The 24,558-nt window shown below is 33.0% G+C and overlaps 1 protein-coding gene across 2 annotated transcripts in view; it reads left to right on the top strand.

Annotated features, from left to right (window-relative positions):
* Positions 1-24,558, top strand: part of LOC143056455 (G-protein coupled receptor dmsr-1-like) — a 59,859-nt gene that overhangs the window by 22,915 nt on the left and 12,386 nt on the right. The window lies entirely within an intron of this gene.

Raw genomic sequence — 24,558 nt, 5'->3', positions numbered from 1 at the left:
AAAATCAAATCGGACAATAAAATGATAAAGTAAAACAAAAATACCGAACTCGTAGATAAATTTAAAAATGGGAAATCCACAAAAGCTGACAAATCAAAATTTATCAGCCAATTTAACGTGGATAAAATAACTGTAATATCCCTGATCTGGTTCAGACATTTTCCGAAGATATGGTAGGTTAAACCAACTTTATGACAGTTTCATTACATTTACAAAAAAATAGGTGAGCAATCCAAATCATTGCGGCTTTCAATAATGAGCAAACGCATACCGTATGGCATGTCAAAAACTATACATCCAATCAGCAATAGGTATGATTACGAAAAATTTCATATTTCATTTTAAAGAATAAACAAACTTCTATTATGTATCAAGAAGTTAGATTTTTAAAACATAAATAGATCTGACAATCCTATTATAGGATCGATGTTTTATTCCAAGCCAAGGCCGTAGATGCATGCAATGTCTAGATCCAGCTGAGAGCAACACAATAGCGTTTTTTGTTCTCCGACGAAGACAATGTCCTCAAAGGACAGTTCATTTCAGACTATTTGTCCTTCTATTTTGCAGCTAAAATTAGCTTTTGAAGCCTTGAAATTATTTTCCCGGCTGAATGAAGCGATATATATCCGGAAACTTAAAGAGAATTTTGAAATCAAGTTTTACATCTAAGGATATTAGATTTCAAGGAAGCCGAAACCATGTAAGACGCTCTTCAATTTGACAATTATTCTATAAATATCATGCCAAGCTGTTCTACACTAATTGCTCCGAAGACTAACATTACATAACTGTTTGTACTTTGTAATGATATTAGTAGAAACTTCCAAGAAAGTGATTTATATGGTCTGGTATAAGCAATATCATGCATCGATATTAATTTTGTAGTCTCGTCTGTCAGTAGTTACATGCATTTCATATAATTTCGCTGTTTGATTCTAATACTGAAGATTAGAATAGACATAATAAATTAGTTAAAAGTCCCATGTATAGGAAAACAATCAATTTAAAGCATGTTATCTTCAAAAAGATACAAATGCATGTTAAGAGGTCAATGAACTGTCTTTGACAAAACAGCAACGTTCGTTGATCTCTATATAGTTTTTTTTTGCCTGCTGTCGATGGTTTGCCTTCTCGTATACCACATTTTATTTACTCTTGTTTTTGTATAAACAGGGATAATACCAATAGCATATATACCCCAAATGCAAGTACTGCATAGATAAAGTGAAATGTTCGTGCTTTATGTTAAATGCAATTATAACCTGTCGACCCATTGTATTTCGTCCCCTTGTAAAATTAGTTGGACTTTTATGTTTACTTTATTATGACGCCCTTTGCAGCTAATTGCAATTGCAAATCCCTATGCCCTATGAATCATTATTCTAAAACTATCATTGTATTATTTAATATTATAGTAACTAAAGTCATGTGCATGTTCACATACAACGTACATGTATATCCGAAGTTTGCGAAAATTTTCGAAACTCACCGATGCACTTATATCTTGGTCTTTATTGTGATAATATGGAAAGAAATTCATAAAAGCTCATACCTTGTAAACATAATTTGTTAAAAGTTTTACACATGCACTTCGATGTTGTTATTTTAAAGTCTTAAATATACTCTGCCGATAGGTGTGCTTAATTATTATATTAATGTATTGTATAGCCAAACTTTTAGAAAACGGGGGATATGGCCAATGCAATGGCATATACATAAAAAAGGGCCACTCAAAAACTTTCTTTACAGTAAGTTATTTAACATTTCTATTAAACGCAGTGTTTTCTTATCATTAACTGTTGTGCAAAGTATTTAACCCTATGACAATGTTCATATTATGTCTTTATGTTCTTAAAGTCACAAGCAAAGTGTTATTTTTTTTTCTCGAAAACTTCGATACAGATTTATGTAAACGAATGTTTGCGGTACTTAGTATAAAATATTACAAATACAAAATCGGGAATTCAATCCTGATGTAAGAGGTAATGTTGTACGATTGAAAAATGTTGAATTATAAATAAGATGAAAACTCTGGAATAAAACATTTTTTATCACTCATTTGAAGGGAAAGTATCATTTAATAGTTTTTATATACACAAACAGAACAAAAGGTTAAATACTCGTACACGAATTGTCACATATGTAACACACTTTTTGAATTTATTGTATTCAATAGGCTTCAATTTTGTCACTGATTGTGCCTATAGCTTGAACCTACTGGGTAAAATTTTCAGTCCTGATATTATTACCAGTTCAGTTCTTTACTCTTTTTGTTGACGCAAAATATCATTGATACGATCATTTGCTGTACATTTATCGTTCAAAACATATCTGCATGCTAAGATTCTCCTTATCCCTGGTATATATAAATGTTAGTGGCCATAGCTAGACTCCCAAAACTTTTTGAAATTTATTGACGCAATGTTCGTCATCTTTTTAATTGATTTGAGTCCCTCTGTTTTCATTCGAGTGAGATGGATAAGTTTTCATATGTATAGACGAAACGAGCCTATAATTATATTCGATGACTTTTATTTACTTGTGTATTACGAAATGTAATCATAGACGGACAAACATTTCATATAGATAACTGCCGTGCACGTTTCATTTGCACTGAAACTCTTCCTTGTAATTATAGCTATATTAAAATGAAGTGAGGTCTGCTAAACAGAGTTTGTGGTTAAAGGCTTAGTAATCCGAGATCTTTACGACAGCACGTAAAAACACATTCTAAGACTGACACTTAAAGTTGTGATAATTGCGGGTTGCCGTCTTTTACAGTGCTTATTTTATGTGATACGATTTAAAGCACAAGACATATGCATAATTAAGGACTACAATGTAACGTTTCCCAGACAGATTTAACCAGGACATTTGGTTACTGACATCTGTTCTGCCTACCACATGTATAGTGTTTATATAGCGGTTCATATTTGTTTGGAATTTAAAAATCTTGTGACAAATGTCTAATCTGTATCTTTTATCGGTGGTGTGTTTTAGAAATGGGAACCAAATGATCCCCTGTTCTTGTCGACTTGTTCCTTTATTATTGAGGTTGACTTCATACAGGAACTTCTTAGGAAGAAAGATAAGAAGTTAGCAATATCCTTTAAATCTACTTTCCGCTATATAGATGACGTTCTTTCACTAAATAATTCAAAACTTGGTGACTATGTTGAACGCATCTATCCCACCGAACTAGAGATAAAGGATACAACAGATACAGTTAAGTCGGCCTCATATCTTGACTTACATCTAGAAATTGACAATGAGGGTCGGTTGAAAACAAAACTTTACGACAAAAGAGATGATTTCAGCTTTCCAATTGTGAACTTTCCATTTCTAAGAAGAAACATTCTAGCAGCACTTGCATACGGGGTATATATCTTCTTATTGATACGATATTCTTGTGCTTGCATTTCCTATCATGATGTTCTTGATAGATGGTTGCTGCTCACAAGGAAGTTATTAAACCACGAGTTCCAAATGGTGAAGTTGAAATCATCCCTTCGTAAATTTTACGGACGCCATCATGAGTTGGTTGACCGTCATGGAATAACCGTTTCACAAATGATATCGGATATGTTCCTTACGTCGTAACTTCAATCCCCTTCTCTTTAATAAATGTGACCTACCGAATATTTACCGGATTTGTTATAAGATAAGCAACACGACGGGTGCCACATGTGGAGCAGGATCTACTTACCCTTCCGGAGCACATGATCGATGAGTTCGACCCTAGTTTTTGGTGGGGTTCGTGTTGCCAATTCTTTAGTTTTTTATGTTGTGTCATGTGTTCTATTGTTTGTCTTTTTCATTTTTAGACAGGCGTTGTCAGTTTATTTTCGATTTATGAGTTTGACTGTCCCTCTGGTATCTTTCGTCCCTCTTTTAGCAAATATCCCTGGATTAAACTTAATTTTTACATTTGTTCCACTTCCATCGTCGAACTGTGCAATTTTCCATTTAACGTGTCTGATAAATAGTCGTTTCAACACCTTTTGTTTCGTACTTTTCAAAATAACAGTCTTGATATTTAATTGCCTTGCAATTATATCTCATGCAGGCGTTGCTTAAGACAGATATTCCCCGTGTATTGCAGCTGTAAGTGTCTGTTGTTGTATGTTTACATCGTGTTGTGCTTAAATTACGGTACATTCGTTTATTTTAATTTGTATTAATCTTTGTGGATTGAGGAAAACTTACACTTTCGTGGACATTTTATTTCGTGGTTTTACCATATTCTGCATACAAGCAAATAGAAAATTTTATATTAGTTAAAATTTTAAATTTGTGGTTAACCTGTAGCCACGAAATCCACGAAAATTAGTGTCCAACAAAAATAAATGAATCCACAGTATTTTATGCTAAGAAAACATTGTGTTCAAAAATGAAAATTAGTAAACCGATGCTCAAATCTCATAAATGCAATACAGTTATACAAAGTGATGGGGAATCACATACCGTGCGAATTACATGAACTTTAAAAGAGTAGAGACATTCTGCGACGACATGGTACGCATCTGAGGTTATACACTCACCTTACAAATAATCTATAATACTAAAATTACGAGGTCCAATTTTTCAGCCGTCATCACGTAACAACGACGAATCAAAGAATTCAGCTTTATATATAACTAATCTAGTACAAAGGTGTAGATTAAAAATTACACCACTCCAGGCCCTTTTGTTTTCCACGTAATTAATATTGCCAATAATTAAGAAGTTCCGGGTGGAGTCCGATACCGATACCAATAGTATATTCACCTGTTACGTATTACCTAATCTGTACGTTCCGCATCTAACAGGTGCACCACCAAACGGTGTATTTAGGATTATGCTATATACACGGATCATAATCACAGGGTTGACACTACTAAATTCAATCATTGTCAAATTGTTACCTATTGTAGTATTTTAATCAGTAAGACTTTCTAAGATAACAATACGAATACTAAAAATCTGGACTACTGCGAAAATAAGGTGTATATAGGAACCGTTTTCAATTTGTTAGCGGGCATGACATAAAACAGTGAATCAAATAATTCAACTTTATTTATAACTAACATAGGACAATGCTGTTGATTAAAAATTACTCCATTCCAGGACCTTTTGTTATCCAAATAATTAATATTACCAATAATTGATAAGTTCCAGTTCGACGGGTTCAAACAGAAAGATTTGAAAGCAGAGAAAACTGTGTATCTTATTATCGGCATGACTTTATCAGATAAAAAATAATACTAAAATAAGGCTTGCGCATAGTTATATACTTTAATTCAGTCACGGACCCGCGATATCACGGGTGTGTTCTAGTATTTATATATAATTATCAACACAGTCGACTAGTATTTCATTACGTAGGAGGTTGTCAAATCTATAAATAATTCTTCATTTCGCTCCATTTCAATCGAAAAATATGGTTGTACAGATCATTTTCGTTGTTTTGATTTCGATAATATGCAGAAGCCATCAATAGATGAATTGATATTAGGCCAAGGGTGGTTTTACACAAAAATCAATCAAGTGAACGTTTATAATCTTTTTTCAATAATGATTACTACGACTAAACTGCACGAACTGCACATTCAAATATTAGTTTGATCTTTTTGAGCATATCATAATTAATTATCAATAATCAATTATACAAGTTTGTAAAAACTGTGCCATATAATACAAATATTGTTTATCTATTTACTAATAAATGACAAAACTTTTTAGATATATATCCGTACTCGCCTGCATTTTATTACTTATTTCAACTATTCCGTATAATGTGTGCTGCTAGTAGTTATCAAAGGTACCAGGATTATAATTTAGTACGCCGACGCGCGTTTCGTTTACATAAGACTTATCAGTGACGCTCATATCAAAATATTTTAAAAAGCCAAACAAGTACAAAGTTGAAGAGCATTGAGGATCTAAAATTCCAAAAAGTTGTGCCAAATACGGCAAAGGTAATCTATGCCTGGGATAAGAAAATCCTTAGTTTTTCGAAAAATTCAAAGTTTTGTAAACAGTAAATTTATAAAAATGACCGCATTATTGATATTCATGTCAACACCGAAGTGTTGACTACTGGGCTGGTGATACCCTCGGGGACGAAACGTCCACCAGCAGTGGCATCGACTGATGTTCATCTTTTAACTCATAAATAATAACTAAACTTTTTCTGTTATCCCATCTTGCCCTAACATTATAGAATATTTATTTTAGTTACGAATGGTCAACATTGTTTGTCCCAGCCGATGCAGTATGTACCAAAGTCAATCGTCACTATAGAAAGCAGTGTTGAGTTTTAAACCTGTTCAAAATGAATACTCACAAAATTCAAATTATGAAATAGTAACATTAACGCACTGGCATTTTAAAACTAGAGGCTCTTAAGTCTTAAGCCTGTGTCGCTCACCTTGGTATATATACATATCAAACAAAGAAAACAGATCGTCAGATGTATTCATGAAAAAAATGTGTTTTGGTGATGGTGATGTGTTTCGAGATCTTGCTTTACTGAACATTCTTGCTACTTACAATTTTGTCTATCTATAATGAACTTGGTTCTTTAGTTCCAGAGGAAAATATTTTGTAAAAACTAATGAAAATTGTTAAAAATTGACTATAAAGGGCAATAACTCCTTAAGAGGTCAACTAACCATTTTGGTCATGTTCACTTAATTGTAGATCTTACTTTGCTGAACATTATTGCAGTTTACAGTTTATCTCTATCTATAATAGTATTCAAGATAATAACCAAAAAAATTTCCTTAAAAATTACCAATTGGGGGGCAGCAACACAACAACCAGTGGTCAAATTCATCTGAGAATGTCAGGGCAGATAGATATTGACTTAAATAAACAATGTATACCGTTTTGCTCTAAATGCTTTGGTTTCAAAGTTATAAGCTAAAATCTACATTTTACCCCGATGTTCTATTTATAGCCATGGTGGCCATCTTGGTTTGTTGGCCTGGTCACCGGACACATTTGTTAAACTAGATACCCTAATAATGATTGTGGCTAAGTTTGGTTAAGTTTGGCCCAGTAGTTTCAGAGGAGAAGATTTTTGTAAAAGATTACAAAAATTTAGAAAAAATTGGTAAAAAATGACTATAAAGGGCAATAACTCCTTCAGGGGCAACTGACCATTTTGGTCATGTTGACTTTGTACATCTTACTTTGCTGAACATTATTGCTGTTTACAGTTTATCTCTATCTATAATAATATTCAATGTAATAACCAAAAACAGCAAATTTTCCTTAAAATTACCAATTCAGGGTCAGCAACCCAACAACCGGTTGTTCGATTCATTTGAAAATTTCAGGGCAGATAGATTTTTACTTGATAAATAATTTTACCCCTTGTCATATTTGCTCTAAATGCTTTGGTTTCAGAGTTATAAGCCAAAATCTACGTTTTACCCCTATGTTCTATTTTTAGCCATAGCGGCCATCTTGGTTGGTTGGCCGGGTCACGCCACACATTTTTTAAACTAGATACCCCAATGATGATTGTGGCCAAGTTTGGTTTCAGAGGAGAAGATTTTTGTAAAAGTTAACGACGACGGACGGCGGACGCAAAGTGATGAGAAAAGCTCACTTGGCCCTTCGTGCCAGGTGAGTTAAAAGTGGCGGGTTAATTGTTTCCTGGTTTGTTATATGAATCGTGTTCATCATTATAATTATATGTCAATTAAATCGTCAATATATGCATGATGTTAATGGCATATAATAAAGTATATTTGTTAATATTTTAAAATGATGATACTAAAGATAAAATTTCTAATATGAGTTTATTATGAAGATTAAAAGGTTTATATTTTTCTAATGATCCTGATCGAGAATCTACTGAACCGACACCTGATTCATCAAATGAAAATCTATACGCAATTTAATTGTTTATATGTAGAATATATTAGTACACATTACTTATTTCCTTAAAAAATCGTTTAAGTAAGGTTGTTCTGAAATATATAACATGTAAAGAAATTCCAACGTAGTTTTTGTCATTACTGAGGAATATTTGTTTACATTTTGTACATGATATATAATTAATATGAATAATTTCACATGACGGTAATTAGTGCATATCAATAAACATAAGTTTTTATCAAAGAAAAGACAAATCCAGATCCAAAATATTTTATTGATGATTATATAATACATGTATAATATAATAGCATGACAGATAGTTACTGGTATAAGTATGTTTGACTAAGCGTATAATAGTTTGATAATTCCGAAATTTATCTTGTAACTTTACATTTAGCACGCCCCATGTTGGGTGCGTTATGCAGTAAATTGTTACATTTTGATAAGTCTTCATATGACGTAGATAGAAACAACAAAGATATAATCATTAAATAAAAATTAAAAAAGATAGTGGTTGTGCGTGGTTATACCTATACAAATTTTACATTCGAGCATACCAACGTTGTCCCTATATACTTCTCAAAGACATTTATTTTCTTTTTTATTTCATACCACTACATTGGATTGGAACCGTTGTTGGTGGGCTAGTAGAATGCGAGAGACCATTGAGCTAAGTGACTAGTGTTTCTGTTCTGGCATAACTTAAGTGATACATGTACATGGTTACTTGTTTAATAATTTCCACTCACTTTGTTTACATTAGACACATTTTGAAGTTCTGTTGAGTCCGATTGGTTTCGGTAGTTACACGTTTTAAATCTGTTTTGTTAAATATCTATGTACACGCAAAGATGTATGTGAGTAACTCCTAGTGTGCGGGGTTTTTTTATGTAACTCGTAACTTTTAATGGTCTGTTTTTCTCTTTTTGTCATGGATTAGATTATGTCTAATCTTCGGCTGATTGATTCAATTGGGTCGAATAATTTGAATCTTCTTATCTTTCTACAAATACTGGAACTTATACTTAAATAACTTTACAACTCACAATAAATAGAGTAATTTGCATCTGATAAAACTTTCAATTTCATTGTAGCAAATATTAAATACCGTTTGATTTGCCCTAAGACAGGATAAGGAGTTGGTGATCTTTTTATTGCGAGGTCTATTTGTCATAAATAACACGATTGAAAATGTATATCTTGTTGTTTATGAAAATTTACACTGCCGAAACACCTGCTTTGATTCTAGGTTTTTAGTTGCTTGACTTTAGTAGTGCAGTCATTTGTAGATGCTGTGTTTGTACTTCTGTATTTTTTCAGGTGAGTGAAGGTGGTTTTGGTGGATTTCCTTTTCTTAATTTTAACTTCGACTTAGAGCTTTTCGTTCCAAGATTTAAAAGTATTTTAAACGATCAGTGATTATTGTTATTAATTTGGGTTGACATTTTACCATTATTCTATGAAGTTCCAACATGTTTAGGGATACATTTAAATTGTTATCAAATTTGATGTTTCCAATACATGTTAGCGTTTCTGTAGCACACAAAATATATTTGTCAAATATACCAATATCAATGCAGGAAGTAAAACAACAAAAATACCGAACTCCAAGTAAAATTAAACCGATCAAACTTTTCCTTACTTTCCTTGTAATTGTATTCCATACTCCTTATTTTGTACAGCAATTGGAATTGGAAACAAGAAGAAATGAAACGGTCTCGCATAATATTGTAAAATCCTACATTGTTTGTTAATATTGTCTGGTTATAACTCTGATTCATCTTGTGAACATTGTTTGTTTAAATTGTACATTCAAATTAAATCCATTTGCAGTACAAGTTTAAGATCTAGGTGACAAGGATCAGTTTTCAATTGACATTACAAATACAATTTCCTTGCATACATTGCGTCGATTTATATGACAATAATGCTAAACCCTATATCTCAGACAGTATAAATCAGATGATAAAACGATTAGAAACATCAATAAACCGTATGTCGTAGACTGATATTTCGTTTAGAGACAACGTTGAGAATCATCTGATTATACTTATGATGAATCTTCATTGCAATATGACTTTTTTGTCTCATTTCCATAAAATGATTGCTAGATTTTAGACTAATTGTTGTACTAATCTATATTGCAGATCAGTCATTTCATGTCTTTCATTTAGAAAACTTTAGAGGTGGTCCATTTTAATATATAAAAACTCGGTTTATATGATGGTTTGTTTAGACCGTAAAAGACGGTCCTTAGTAAGCCGCAATGTAATCAACTATTTACTACATAAATAAAGTCAACAGTAGTTTACCACTTTTTAAAAGTGATAAATCGATTGAGAGAAAACAAATCCGAGTCAGAATAATTTTAAGTATTATCCGTTATTTACTGCATACGGGACAGGGTATGTATGTCGAAATATAATCCATTGGTTGTCGCATAAATTGAAAATCGTGCAGTGTATGTAACTTTTGTCTGGTTATGACATTGATTCATCTTGGGAACATTGCTTGTTTAAATTGTAAATTCAAATTAAATCCATTTGCAGTTCACGTGTAAGATCTAGGTGACAAGGATCAGTTTTCAATTGACATTTCAAATACGATTTACTTGCATACATTGCGTCGATTTATATGACAATATGATAAACTTTATATCTCAGACAGTATTAATCAGATGATAAAACGATTAGAAACATCAATAAACCGTATGTCGTAGACCGATATTTCGTTTAGAGACAACGTTGAGAATCATCTGATTATACTTATGATGACTCTTCATTGCAATATGACTTTTTTGTCTTATTTCCATATAATCATTGTTAGATTTCAGACTAATTGTTGTACTACTCTATATTGCAAATCAGTTATCTCATGTCTTGCATGTAGAAAACTTAAGAGATAACCATTTAAATGTATAAAAACTCGGTTTATATGATGGTTTGTTTAGACCGTAAAAGAAGCCCTTAGTAAGCCGCAATGTAATCAACTATTTACTACATAAATAAAGTCAACAGTAGTTTACCACTGTTCAAAAGTGATAAATCGATTGAGAGAAAACAAATTCGAGTCAGAATAATTTTAAGTATTATCCGTTATTTACTGCATACGGGACAGGGTATGTATGTCGAAATATAATCCATTGGTTGTCGCATAAATTGAAAATCGTGCAGTGTATGTAACTTTTGTCTGGTTATGACTTTGATTCATCTTGTGAACATTGTTTGTTTGAATTGTAAATTCAAATTAAATCCATTTGCAGTTCACGTTTAAGATCTAGGTGACAAGGATCAGTTTTCAATTGACATTTCAAATACGATTTACTTGCATACATTGCGTCGATTTATATGACAATATGATAAACTTTATATCTCAGACAGTATAAATCAGATGATAAAACGCTTAGAAACATCAATAAACCGTATGTCGTAGACTGATATTTCGTTTAGAGACAACGTTGAGAATCATCTGATTATACTTATGATGAATCTTCATTGCAATATGACTTTTTTGTCTCATTTCCATAAAATGATTGCTAGATTTTAGACTAATTGTTGTACTAATCTATATTGCAGATCAGTCATTTCATGTCTTTCATTTAGAAAACTTTAGAGGTGGTCCATTTTAATATATAAAAACTCGGTTTATATGATGGTTTGTTTAGACCGTAAAAGACGGTCCTTAGTAAGCCGCAATGTAATCAACTATTTACTACATAAATAAAGTCAACAGTAGTTTACCACTTTTTAAAAGTGATAAATCGATTGAGAGAAAACAAATCCGAGTCAGAATAATTTTAAGTATTATCCGTTATTTACTGCATACGGGACAGGGTATGTATGTCGAAATATAATCCATTGGTTGTCGCATAAATTGAAAATCGTGCAGTGTATGTAACTTTTGTCTGGTTATGACATTGATTCATCTTGGGAACATTGCTTGTTTGAATTGTAAATTCAAATTAAATCCATTTGCAGTACAAGTTTAAGATCTAGGTGACAAGGATAAGTTTTCAATTGACATTTCAAATACGATTTACTTGCATACATTGCGTCGATTTATATGACAATATGATAAACTTTATATCTCAGACAGTATAAATCAGATGATAAAACGCTTAGAAACATCAATAAACCGTATGTCGTAGACTGATATTTCGTTTAGAGACAACGTTGAGAATCATCTGATTATACTTATGATGAATCTTCATTGCAATATGGCTTTTTTTTCTCATTTCTATATAAAATGTGTTCTCAACTAAAATTTGTAATTCTCATATGCTTAAAGAGAATTTTTTGACAATTTTTGAATTTTTAAGGTAAAATTATGTTGTATTCTACTAAAATTTTCAACGTCCGGAGAAAATGTTACGGCCATGTTCCATATTCGGAATATTTCTACTATATTGCATTTGTTTAAGTATCAATATATGCTCATTTTACCAAAAATCATACTGATTCATTTATTTCTATGAATACTAGATGCTACATAATGAATTTTATTGGGTCTGAAAGATTATGGATGCTCTCTCGATTATATTAATAACTTTTGTAGTTGTGAAATTGTTTTGTATAAAAAGCACATCTTATTTCTGTACATAGCATATTTCAAAAAAGTGTCTGCGGATAATGACGAAAAAGATTAAAATTGCATCTTCACCTTTGATAGATGCTGATGTAATTCTTTTAATTTCATATTGAATACCTCAACGTTTGGATGCTGGCTTCCAATTATTTATAGATTCTGGCATCCCAACATATCCGGAAACTGACATCCCAACATATCTGGATGCTGGCATCCCAAAATATCCGGATGCTGGCATCCCAATATATCCGGATGCTGGCAACCCAATATATCTGGATGCTGGCATCCCAAAAATATCCAGATGCTGGCATCCCAAAATATCCGGATGCTGGCATCCCAAAATATCCGGATGCTGGCATCCCAATATATCTGGATGCTGGCATCCCAATATATCTGGATGCTGGCATCCTAAAATATCCGGATGCTGGCATCCCAAAATATCTGGATGCTGGCATCCCAATATATCTGGATGCTGGCATCCCAATATATCTGGATGCTGGCATCCTAAAATATCCGGATGCTGGCATCCCAAAATATCCGGATGCTGGCATCCCAATATATCTGGATGCTGGCATCCCAAAATATCCGGATGCTGGCATCCCAATATATCTGGATGCTGGCATCCCAAAATATCCGGATGCTGGCATCCCAAAATATCCGGATGCTGGCATCCCAAAATATCGGGATGCTAGCATCTCAATATATCTGGATGCTGACATACCAAAATATAGGGATTCTGGCATCACAACCTTGCAGATATGTACCATTTTTCATTATGACATACGAATTTAAATGCTGCTTCCTAATCAATTGGATTTTAGTATTAATCCACCAATATAACACCTAGTACATTTCCAGTTTAATGCATATTGAGAATGTGACATCATAGGTAACAGTGTGAAATGTATACTTGACCAACAAACTGAGTCTGAATTGTAAAGTGCTAGTTGACCATGTGAATGCTGATGTCAACAATTTGATATTTATAAAACTATGTCAATGTACTACCGGTAAGTTTCCAATAATTAGCCAACTGTAATGTTATTTTTCTGAATTTGATTACCATTATATAAGACATGATGTATACATGTTATTGACTATTGTGGTCTCGAGACAATACATTTATATATGATGACATCAGGACTATAATTTTCAAATCTGATATGCTCATGTTTCGAATGTTCATAGAATTTTTTTTTAAATAAGCTTAATGCAATTGCCAGCTGAAATCATATCAAGTTTAGTAGTTCCCAAGGCTTTCGGAAATCAACTGGACAAAATTAAAAAAAAATGCTGCTCATTTTGTATGGCATTTTATCAATCAAATGAATTTGCCCAATGACCATCAACCTTGGGAATGTCTGATTAACTAAGTCATCCAGGACAAACACTCTACAAAACGGAGTGGTGACTGTACCTTTATTAAAATGCTAAATATGAGGTGCGTTATATTTAAACCTGCATAATAATTTTTGTTTTGTGTCTATTGGCATCCAATGTATAAATTAAGGAGATTTGTTTCCCGCAATTGCCTGTATACAATAAAACGTGTACCATAATGCAATATTTAAAAAAAAATTATTATTGATACGTCTAGTGCACAGTGTCGATGATCTGTACATACTGGATATTGTCAGTATCTCTGGACTTGCTGTATACATCTTCCAATGAGTCAGTACATCATGTCAGGATCTTCTAGTACTTGAGCCTTTCATTTTATTAACAAAACTTACATTTTCTTTATTACAATCATTATTAAACTTGTATCTTTTTTCTGTATTTTAATATTTCAATACCGGTATTTGTTAATCATTTAATCAAATCTGAGTGAGTTACACGAACTGGAACTTTCAAACTTTCTATTATCATGTATTGCTAGTAATCTGAAATCAGCTGGAATCACAAATGATCTGGTGCTGTTTGGATGATTCGTCGTCTGAGTTTAACCTGTCCAATAACTATAAAGTGTTGCGATACATTAATACACAACTCATGAATAGTAACCAGAAAGGTGAAGCCACTTCTTTACAAATGCTGAAAAGAGAAATAATAATTATATGAAAGATTTTCAACAATAAATTTTCGTTGTAACATCACAACACTAGGGAACGAGAAAACGCATTATTATTCGAAGAAAACCTTCATTTAAACTTCTTTTAAATTAAGTTTTCCACACCAATATATGCCTGTTGTTAATATTCAAAACACATACATTTGACATATGAACCACTAGTTCAATTGATTTTTTTATGGAACAACATCCAGGTCTATACTGTACATTATGAAAGGGAGAAAAGTGGTTTTTTTTAGAAATACATCCTACATGTATTTAGCGACTTTCGTGAAATTTAATTCCCATCTAAGGGTGTATTTGGTTAACACCTTTTTTAAATTTGTGTGTGTGTTTTTTTTTTTTTAATTTTAGCCTATTCCTGGAACACAAAACTCTTGTAGCGATATTTACATTTTCCTTAATTTTCGTATTTTCTTTTCATTTATTTTGCAAATTTGCTATATATATGCATTGCTTTTATTATCAAGCTTCCACTGAGCTTCGTTTAAAAAAAAAAGAAATAAATCACGAAAATATCAGCTTAAAATCATTTATGAAAAGATGACTCTGAGGCATATTTGTTAGACTACATGCTGTAGCTTGACCCATAAAACTATACATGTAACCTATTATTATTAATTCTTGCCAGTAAGCTAAGTACAAAATGTATATATATTAGAGTAAATTTATTTTGAAATCGGCAAATCTGTTATGTAGGATAAGCGTTTCTTTCTTTTAAAACATAGTATTTCAAATTTTACATTCAATCTAATTCATATATTACTATGCAGTATGAGTTTTGTTCATTGTTGGAGGCCATATGCTGACATTTAATTGTAAACTGCTTAGTCATATTAATGCTATATTATTTGGTCTCAGTCCGGTGGAGAGTTGTATCATTAGCAATCATACCATTACTCAGATATTACTCGGACTTCAAACGGCTGTTTTGCAAGACAAGCTAGGCCCATGAGCGTAGGAAGTCAAGACTCAGAGTAATCTCGGACGGGCACAAGTTAACTGGTTTTAGACCCTTGCAAAAAAAGGCAATCAACACATTCAATTTTCTAGACCGAAAATTAATCTGAAATTAAGTTTTCCATACTTTATTTTTCTTGTACTCAAAGGACTCTTACCAGTGATGCATTTTAATGGTTTTCTTATAGGTTGTCTATAGGGGTAAACAAATTAATTTTGCCGACCCAATATTTTTACTGGCCATGGCCATATTGATGGTGGTTAATCGTCTCGGTGGGGTTTATGTCGATCATATTTTTGTCAAAACTATTCATAACTTCATGAAAAAGTACATATTTCCATAAGGCAAAATAAAAAAAATATATGTGTATTCCATACCTACCCTAATATAGAAATAGTCTTCCTTCAAGTTTTTTGGTAATTTGGCACTAAGCACTGTTACAGTCATAATTTCTCTCTCATAGACTCGATGTAAAAAAAAAGGTAAAAACTCTCATAGTCATATTAAAGTATGTCTGTCTTGGAGGCTCATCGCTACCATAGGCGGATCCAGCCCCCTCCTTTTTCGTGTGAAAAAAATTGGTTTATTATACAGGTAAACACTAAAAGATGACTTTAGCGGGGCCCTTTGTTATGGCAGTCAGTGCCCCCCCCCCCCAAAAAAAAATCCCATTTATAGAAAGTTCTGGAATCACCATTGGCTACCACAAACGGATCGAAGTGCATCCCTCCCCGACGACATGGGAGAATCTGGCGACTGACATTAATCATTGTTGCCAAACCATTTAAGCCTGTAATTTTCCCTCTGGAAGTAATCAGAATTATATTATCCGGCTGGCGTATCAAGTCACTGAAATGCGTCCGATATTGCTCCGACTTCAAACAGCTGTTTTGCAAGACAAGCTACATGTAGGCCCATGACATGAGCGTAGGACGTCAGAGTATAAATCTCGGACGGGCACAAGTCAAATCGTCTCCTATAGAAAAATTCGGCATCTGATAATATGTATATGAAACCATTACATTACAGACATACAGTTGTCGAGTTGAGTAGGATATTCCTTATGAATGGCTATAAAATCTGAGAAATCTCGGACTACGAAGTGCATGTAAAATATAAGAAAATCTACTTTGTCTTACCTGTATGAGTAGCGTTCTATTGCGTATAATTATGTTTCTGTTATATCAAAATGATAATAAATTGCGGCATACTGGCCAAAGAAGTGTTTTTCGTCCTTCCCCTTGCGTCCATTTCGCCGATTTTAAACATTCTTTTTACATGACGTCATGCGGTTGGGATTTGCCGCAATTAGCGTAGAAAAATAGTGCAAGCGCTTTCAGTATTAAACATAAGAAAAACTAATAAATAAGAGAATATTAAAAGGGTTACCTGTTTTAATTACTTTTCAAAAAATATTTACATCGGTATAAGTGATTCTTGAGATTTGATTTCTTATCATGTTTACTGTCTCTGCATGAATCTCTACGCATGATGGTAAAACACCTCTTACGTCATAATATCCCTGACGTCATTAGATAAAATGTTGGGAGAAAAACAACAAACGGATTTTTGTTGTTGTTTTATTTTTTGCATTACACAAAATTATGCATTGGAGTACATCTATAGAAATTCGGCCAACAGTATATCAAACAGAACTTTTAGGATTACTGCATTCGGATATTTTGCGATGTCTGCACTCCTACAGTTTTGGATGCCAGCATCCAGCTTTTTCGGGATGCCAGCATCCCAATATAACGGGATGCCAGCATCCCAATAAAACGGGATGCCAGCATCTCAATAAAACGGGATGCCAGCATCCCAATATGACTGGATGCCAGCATCCCAATAAAACGGGATGCCAGCATCTCAATAAAACGGGATGCCAGCATCTCAATAAAACGGGATGCCAGCATCCCAATATGACTGGATGCCAGCATCCCAATATGACTGGATGCCAGCATCCCAATAAAACGGGATGCCAGCATCTCAGTAAAACGGGATGCCACCATCCCAATATGACTGGATGCCAGCATTTCAATATATAGGAAATCCAGCATCCCCAAAAAATAAAAAAATATTAAAAAAAAAATATATGCAAAACTAGCATCCTAGTAAAAGTAAGATGCTCCAGTACATTATTATTTTAACAACAGCATCTACATCAAATTTAAATTCTGGAAGAATATAAAATCAAACAGACAGCATATGTACTATAAAAAGATGCTACCTTACACAAAATATGAAAGCAATTAAAAAATTGAGAAATACTTAGACAAATTATTCAAAATTAGCATCTTTTCATTGACATATGCTATTTCCTAGTTATTTCACGGAATGTATGACAAAAACTGTACATGAGAATTTGAAATTTTAGTTGAGAACGCATTATAATCATTGTTAGATTTCAGACTAATTGTTGTACTACTCTATATTGTAAATCAGTTATCTCATGTCTTGCATGTAGAAAACTTAAGAGATAACCATTTAAATGTATAAAAACTCGGTTTATATGATTGTTTGTTTAGTACGTTAAAGACAGAATTTAATCAACTATTTACTACATAAAAGCCAGAATAGTTCTAAGTATAATCCGTTATTTACTGCATACGGGATAGAGTATGTATGTCGAAATATCATCCATTGATGATTCCGTTTAAGACAAAGTTTGTCGAAATAAGATCAACTGTTTGCTACAAAAAAATCAATAAGTCGAAATTTTATCGACAGTTTACTATATTAAGTATAGAGTAAATCGAAATATAATCGATTGTTAACGCAGTCAGAGACAGGGTGAGTAAAATTAAATCGACTGTTCATGATGTAAGAAATGGGGAAGGTCGAGTGTGCAATATAGGAGGAGGATTAACTCGAAATGTAATCGACTGTTTACAATACAAAAGACTGACTATCTGAATGTAACCGACCGTTTACACAGTAAGACGCAGATTGAGTGAAATTTAATCTACTTTTTTTGTGTAACTAAACTCAATGGCATCATAGATACCAGAAATGAGATTGTTTGCGCAAAACTCGGTTTTGTCATCAGTGATGCTCGATAACAAGAAATTAAAAAGGCGAAATAAGGTACGAAATTGAAGACCTAAAATTTCTAAAATTAGTACCAAAACACAGCTAAGGTAATCTATTCCTGAGGAAGAAGGGACTTAGTTTTTTCCAAATTCAAAGTTTTGTAAACAGTTGACTTGTAATTATGACCATATCAATGATAATTTATGTCAATACATAAGGGCTTTCTACTAGGCTGGTGATAAACTCACCAGCAGTAGCATAAACACAGTGGTTCTATATAAGGGTCAGAATAATTCGAAATGTTATCTAAGTTTAACAAAAAGTAGGTCGAAATGTGATCGACTGTTTACGTAATTACTCAGAATAAAATCACTTCGAAGTCGAATCACTACATAAAGCCTCGGTCACACCTTACCAGATAGCTCTAACGGACGCCTAACGGATAACTTTTTTTCAATCCGTTCATGTCCGTTCTTATTCGTTAGACGTCCGTCCATATCCGTTGCATGTCCGTTAAGCGTACGTTTTATCCGTCGATGTCCGTTCTGTTCGGTGGAAAATTTTGAGCATGTTCAAAACTTTGAACGGACGTCCAGCGGATAAAATGTCCGTTTTGTACGGTACTCGTCCGTTTCGTTTCCGTTTTGTATCCGTTACGTGTTTGTTATACATCCGTTGGAGGTCTGGAAGATAAATTCCCCAACGGACTTCTACCGGACGTCTAACGGATAAAACGGATGTTGAACGGATGAGAAACGGACTTCATCGGGACGTATAACGGATAAAACGGATGATGAACGGATCTGAAACGGATAAATGCCGATTGAAAATTTCGCATCAGAAATGCCAATTATTGGTATGTCAGATTTCTTAAGGTTCATGAATTCTTATTATTCATAATCGATCTTAGAGTATAGGCACGTCTTCACAATCAAGCAGTTCTTATTCATGCCAGACACTGTCCTTTGGCGGAATTTTGAAGAACAAACCAAAACCAGTTACACAGAAACATTTTGAATATTTATGCGATTTACATGTATTGTTAATGTCGCCTTTGATTTTTCCGTATATCTTGTTCATCCGTTTTATCCGGTACGCTTCCGTTAGGTGTCCGTTTTATGCGTTACTCGTCCGTTGGATGTACGTTTGACATCCGTTCTGTCCGGTACGTGTCCGTTTCTCGTACGTTGCATATCCGGTGTGTGTCCGTTACACGTCCGTTTTATTCGATCAGTACATCAACGGACTCCCAACGGATAACAATTTTGTCAACGGACAACTTTTATTTTTCATCCGTTAGGCGCTGTTCGTGCTATCCGGTAAGGTATGACCAAGGCTTAAGAGACAGCAGAATAATTCGAAATGAAATCGAACTTTGACTAAATAAGAGGAAGAATAAAGTTAAAAACGTGACTTAAAAAAAAAAAAAAACAATGTACGACCTAAGAGCGAAACAAATTATATAAATCTTCGTAATGATTGATATAATGTCCACACCCGACACCGAACAATTTCGAGTCTTTCAAAATATTTTCGGTCAATAATTAGGTACACATTTTTGTTACTAGCTGTATCAATGGCCAGCGATAGTTATAAACAGTTATTTGTTGATACAATTTTGCTACCTTCGGTCCGTGTTCTGTATCCTAAAGCCAGTCCCGGACTGAAGTTTGTTGATTTTCATTGAATCATTTTTGGTAGGGGAGACAGGGTTATTTTGCCTGTCTACAGTGATTATTTTCTTATAACTGATGCATCGAAAATAAAGAACATGAAATGAAAATTGATTCTTTGAAATAAGAAGGACAAAAAATTGATTTTTACTAAGCCTCATTTTCCACTTTTAAACAAACAATTCACTTTTATTTTATCATTTATGTGAGAGGGGTTGCTATATTAGTTCGTCCATAATTTGTCTACCAAATGAAAGTGGTGTGTTTGGTATTTTAATAATAAACTCTCCTTCCGTCACATGATAGTTGTGCTCTTCTCTAAATACTTACATCTAACGTTTTTAACCTACGATTCTTTGTGATACTGTTATAATGTAAAAAGAATGAGAACCTTTGGTTCAATCGATTATACTGCTGTCAGTTGTGTGAAATGACATGTGTCTCTTGTGGGCTGCTAAGCTGTATTCTGAAATTAGCGTTTGAATCCGTAATAAACGAGACTACAAATCTTTTGGAAGGATCGAACAACAAGAAAAATTTCACTACTAGAAGTTTTATGACCAATATGAAAATGAAAAACTTTATATTCCATGCTCCCGAATCTCTTCTTCAAAAAAGTTAAAATCAAAGGGAATCGAAAGTTACCAAAATAATTGTTAGGCAAGATATTCATTAACGTTGTCCATAACAATTTTACTTTGAATTTGCAGAGTTATAAAAAATGAAAACAACTCGTTATATAACGTTCATGCATACGAAGCGTTTTTTCTTCATTTATCAGCACTTCACCTGCAATGCTCAAAGCCAAATGTTTGAAATCCAATGATTTATTTACGACAAAACCACATATTCACAATGACGGTTAAATGCAATTTATTCACAAGGTTATTTCTAGCAGATGCACTTCGCAATGAAATAAAAACTATTTTATTTTTAATTACGTCATATTAATAAAGGTTGATAATTCCATCATATTCTCACGGATTGATAGTTGTAACATATTCACATAGGTTGATAAAAGAAAGGCAAAATGATGATTCAAACTCAATAGTTTCAAATATACTGACAACCCTATAGCAAAAAGGAATGACCAATGACAATTCAAGAAATGTATAATTATAAATCACATCAGTGATAAATAATTGACAACTGGGTTTCCTTCAGTGATTGTCGTTTGTTAGTGTGGTTCATAGTTAGTTTTCTCTCCTTGCTTTTTTTTTGTACAAATCAGACTGGTTGTCCTGTTTGAATTGTTTACACTAGACATTTTGGTACCCTTTATAGCTTTATAGCCATGGCTCTGTGTTGAAGGTTGTACTTTGACCTATAACTGTTAACGTTTTATGCATTGTGACTTGCATTTTTTTTATTGGAAATTTTTCTTAATGACACTCAAACAACGTCCTGTTTTATTGCATTTTGAGACCCTTTATGACAACAATCCACCAGCAACAGTGGACTTTATCAAGTTTGAACTACGAATAAACGACCATTGAAAAATAAAATCTGTCATGATTGAAAAATAATCTCAGATTGTTTTTAACTATAAGCATTAACCTTTTAGTTAAAGTATTTTCTATTTTGTTGAGTCAATATCAGATCAGACAGACTAATGCGAACAGTTAATTTAAAAAAGCTATTTTATATGTTTTGTAATTTTATCTCGCTTCAGCCTTTAATTACAGTGATAAACCTCGTCAGTAGGATTACTGCTAATTTTGAATTATTGATTAAATATCTTCAGGTGGCATTAAAAGTACCACCGACGGAATTGACAATTCATTATTTTATATGTCAATGTCGATAATATCATATAACTGTGTTGAATCACGTGATCGTAATATCCAATAAAAAGAGCAGAATTCTACACCATATGTAATATAATCACATAACTGTGTCCTAACATAGCATTGACATCATTATCTCACAGACTCTCAATATACAAAAACCAAATATAGCAACACTTTCATGGATTATTTTAAATTAACTATCTTTCGTGGGTCATTATTAATTTAATGTTGAATTTCTAATTAAGGGCATCCATGATAGTACCATTCTAATTAAGGGCAACCATGATATTACCCTTTTATGTACATTTCGATTAAGACCAGATATACAGAGTATAACGAAAACATATCATTTACTGAATTGAATTACATCAGACATTTTAACGAGTAAAATAAACGGAAGTTCTCTCTCCTATTTCTATGACTTTCACGTTCATTTTTTGCATCCAGACACATATCTCATATTACCATGAAATCATTAAAGCGCCATGGTAACTATTTTACTGTGTAGCTTAATCGGAAAATTTGTATTGCACTTGAAAATTTTGAAAATTGTAATGGGGAAAATCTTTAATGAAAGTGGTTTCTGCACCTCAGATTTATTTTTATTTTATCTTGCTTGCTATGTAGGTGTCTGAGCTTTGCTTATCAGTTTGTATATCAAATGATAGATGATTTTATAGATATGTAATTCAAACCATTGACAGATAAATATAAACAGTTAATAACTTTATACTCTTTATATTATAAAACTTCAAAAATAAACGCACCTGCACCAATTTTCAATAATAAAATGCGGTCGAATTGGATAAAGAACTTGAGAAAAGTTTACAAGCTTGCGAAGATAATGAATCAGTATATGGCTATGGTTTAAACACAAATGGTGAAACAATAATTGTTAAAAGTAATTGCATGATGGCTTAATGTACGGCAGTATAGTATAAAGCTACTTCAAATAAGATGGTGACAAATTTTGTAACTGCATGCTGTCGAAATGGACGTCGTCAGAGCACGTTACCGTATCACGCCCTAATAGTTACTGGAGGTCATGCAGTTACTTTTAAACGCCGTCTAAATCGGTTGTGACAGCATATGAACGAACGCATGCTGCCCAAATGGAATTTGACATAAGAAGTAACTGCATTATATCTAAATATAAAATGACAAAATTAATGAGTGCATGCTCTCATAATGAATGCATAATATATACTGGCATAGACATAATAATTGTTCTGATAAATGACCGTTTAAATGACATTAAATTTATTTTGACTGTTCTTTTTATGCTGTTTATACATCCTTGACTTTTGAATTAATGAGCTAATGAAGGAAAATTTATAAATTCTCTTCGGACGAGCAAAATGTATAAACAGTTATTAAGGTCTTTCCCCTACGTGAGGAAAGACCTTATTGTTTTTCTAATGTTTTTCTTTCTTCCAACATTTTTTTGACATGCCCTCCCCCCGTTTCTATTGAAGTCATCAAGACCAAATATTGACCATCGATAGATCTCATTATGACGTATTACCAGAGGAGGCTGTGTAGGATTTCATCATCCCCTTTGAGAGTTATTTCCCCTTGAAGCATTTTTTTATTTGCATTTTTCTTTAAAAGTATTAGAGATAGAATAGAATTGAAAATGGCAGCATGTACAGGAACAGATGGCAATGATTATAAACATAAAAAAATTACCCTGATAAGTAGTTATTCCCCTTGAAAAAATATATTTCAAGAACCGGAAGTCGTAGAGACTTGAGAACTTCACCAATATTCTTTAATTCATGCGACCTTTAATTTGCACCAAGGTCAAAGGTCACCGAGTGCAAAAAGAAATTACGCTGCATTTTCAAGCTTGCATATTAAGAAAACTATAATATAAGAGTTTGCTGCACTCATACTGTGTATAAAATGTTCCTCTCGACGAGCTCTACATTTTATACATTAAGCTAAAATATGTCCGACTGTCTGTCCAAAAGTTACAACATAATTCTTAAACCTATAGTAACAAGTGTATATCTTTTAAAAGGTAACAGATATCAACCTACTATAAACTGCAAAGATGATCAGTAATTCAAGACCTTCAATTTGAGGTCAATGTCAGGCCATGATGAAATTTAACGTTGACCTTCAAAGTGTAGTATGACCTTGACCTTGTCACATTTGAAAGGTCAAGTGGTCCTGAGTTGAATGGTGGTAGTCCCATGTCTCCACGACTTCCGGTTCTCAAGTTTGGTATTGTATCATATATTTGATGATTCATTGTGACATAGATGAACTTTGGAATTGTCCTAATTTTTTTTCTCCAATGATGTGCTTCAACTGCAGATCATTTATTATTTAACAGATTTGAGATATCTATTGTCGTTTTAGAGATAATGCAGTTTGAAGTTTTGCGAGCGGAGGCATATATTTCTGAATCAACAAGAGCTTACCACTTAAAATGTTTTAGAAATTGAAGAGGTTAACATAGTTATATGTTTGACCAAATACCAAAAACATTCCATGGAAAAAACCACCAAAAATCAATTTGAAATTTTCAAGTTTTGCATTGACTTTGTAAGTTTCATAACTTCTATTTAT

This window comes from Mytilus galloprovincialis, chromosome 13 (genome assembly GCF_965363235.1).
Source record: "Mytilus galloprovincialis chromosome 13, xbMytGall1.hap1.1, whole genome shotgun sequence".
NCBI classification, from domain to species: domain Eukaryota; kingdom Metazoa; phylum Mollusca; class Bivalvia; order Mytilida; family Mytilidae; genus Mytilus; species Mytilus galloprovincialis.
Note: the sequence above shows the minus strand (reverse complement) of the source record. Positions and strands in the feature narration are given on the sequence as shown.